Below are 1,735 nucleotides of genomic sequence, written 5' to 3' on the forward strand. Positions count from 1 at the left end.
CCTGCTTGGCTTGAGGGCAATGGCTCTGCACAGTGTCTGCCCCAAAGGCCCATCGGAAACTGTGCTCTGGTGATTAAAAAATGCTGAAGGTTTTAATTAACATTAAAAATCTCTACATCCGTCGACAGAGGCAAGCTGTATGTATTCAAAATGCCATTGTGTGCAACTCATTTGTTTGGGGACGGCAAGAAATAAAATGCACACACAGAGACACACACACACACACACACAAAAGGGGGATTTCTGGTGTACAAATCTTAGGAGGAATTCAGGGCTTACAAATCTGTGGGCCTCCCAGTCTCTTTACATCTCAGCATACGGAGGGGGAGAGAGGAGGGACGGAAAGCATTATCCTTTTCCTTCTCACTTTGGTAACAACTCCCCTGCCAGAAACTTCATGGCCAACCTGGCTAAGAAGGAGGCATCTAAGGCGCCATGCCGTACCTGATTATTGTGTAGGTATAGATCCAGGCAGGTGGCAGGGGACTGCTGAAGGCAGCTGATGAAACACAAGCTGGCCTGGGTGGCACAAACGGAAGGCCTGAAAATTTCTCCCAGGCTAATCCCCAAGGGAAGGTCGACAATAGCAGGGTGGTTTGGGGCCTTCTCTCTCTCTCTCTGTGAATCCTCGAGGGATGGAACTAAGTGTTGGCGGGGCTACATCGGAGGGAGGGCGCCTTCATCCAGGGGCCAGAGTGCAGGGCATCAGACTACGATCCACTATTCCCTCCAGTCGATCTGGGAGGGGAGGACTTGGTTGTAAGCAATGAACCCCCCACACCCCACAATGAGTCTCAGGCACATGTACAGTCCCGCTCCCCATACTTCAAATTTTGTTTCCTTGCAAAAATAAAAGGGGGGGTGGCAAACAAAGGCGGTCTTCCCTCCCTCAAGTTATCCGGGGCGCTGCCTGGCCCGGAATAGACATCACGTCATCCACTCCCCTTCCTCCGAGCCACCAGTCTGCACCTGCTCCCTCCTCCCCCAGCCCCCCATGGGAAAGGGGATCAGGCCGAAGGGCAGCGCCCCCTCCCTTCCCTGGCAACACCCTGCCCCTCACACAGAACAGCCTGGCTCTGCCCCTGGCAATGACCCAAGGAGCTCCAGTGGTTGGGCACGGGCACGCCCGTGCATGGGGTGGGGGAGGGGAGACAGGATATGGGGAAGGGAGAGTCTACCCGTGGATGACAAGGGGAGGGGATTGGTGAGAGGTGGTAGCCTAGCCCAGGGTGGGGGGGGGGTCAGCACGTGCCCAGAGAGGGCAGGCTAGAAGCAGAGGTTCCTGCTCCAGCTAGTGCTGGGTAGTTGTGTGTGTGTGTGGGGGGGGGGTAGGATCCTGAACGATTCTGAATCTCACTATGGGGTGAGGAAAGCTAACTTTACCAAGGCCTAGAGCCGGAAAAGAGCAGTATTTCTGGGTGTTGAGCAGGAAAAAAAAAAATGCCAAAAGAGGAGCAAAAGAGAATGCCAAAAGAGAAGCAACAAACAGCCTAAAATTGGATTTTTTTATATGTCTTGTACAGAGGAGTTCTTGCCATCTGTGTGCGTGTGTTTGTGTGTACACTGTTTTTTCCCCTCCCACGGCTAGGAGAAGAATATCCTAATGGGGCTTTGGGTGTGTGTGTGTGTGGGGGGGGGGGAATCTGCTATACAGATAAATATCGGTTTTGGCTGGTGGTGCCAATCCTGGGCATGACCGCAGGCCTGTGTGTGTGTGTGTGTGTGTGTGTAGGGA

General features: G+C 53.5%; 1 protein-coding gene across 1 annotated transcript in view; it reads right to left on the bottom strand.

Moving 5' to 3' along the window:
- The window catches only part of SYT11 (synaptotagmin 11), a 30,952-nt gene that overhangs the window by 28,216 nt on the left and 1,001 nt on the right, over positions 1-1,735 (bottom strand). The gene's annotated exons all lie outside the window — the stretch shown is intronic.

Source organism: Gekko japonicus, unplaced genomic scaffold (genome assembly GCF_001447785.1).
Source record: "Gekko japonicus isolate JY-2015 unplaced genomic scaffold, Gekko_japonicus_V1.1 scaffold1009, whole genome shotgun sequence".
NCBI lineage: Eukaryota > Metazoa > Chordata > Lepidosauria > Squamata > Gekkonidae > Gekko > Gekko japonicus.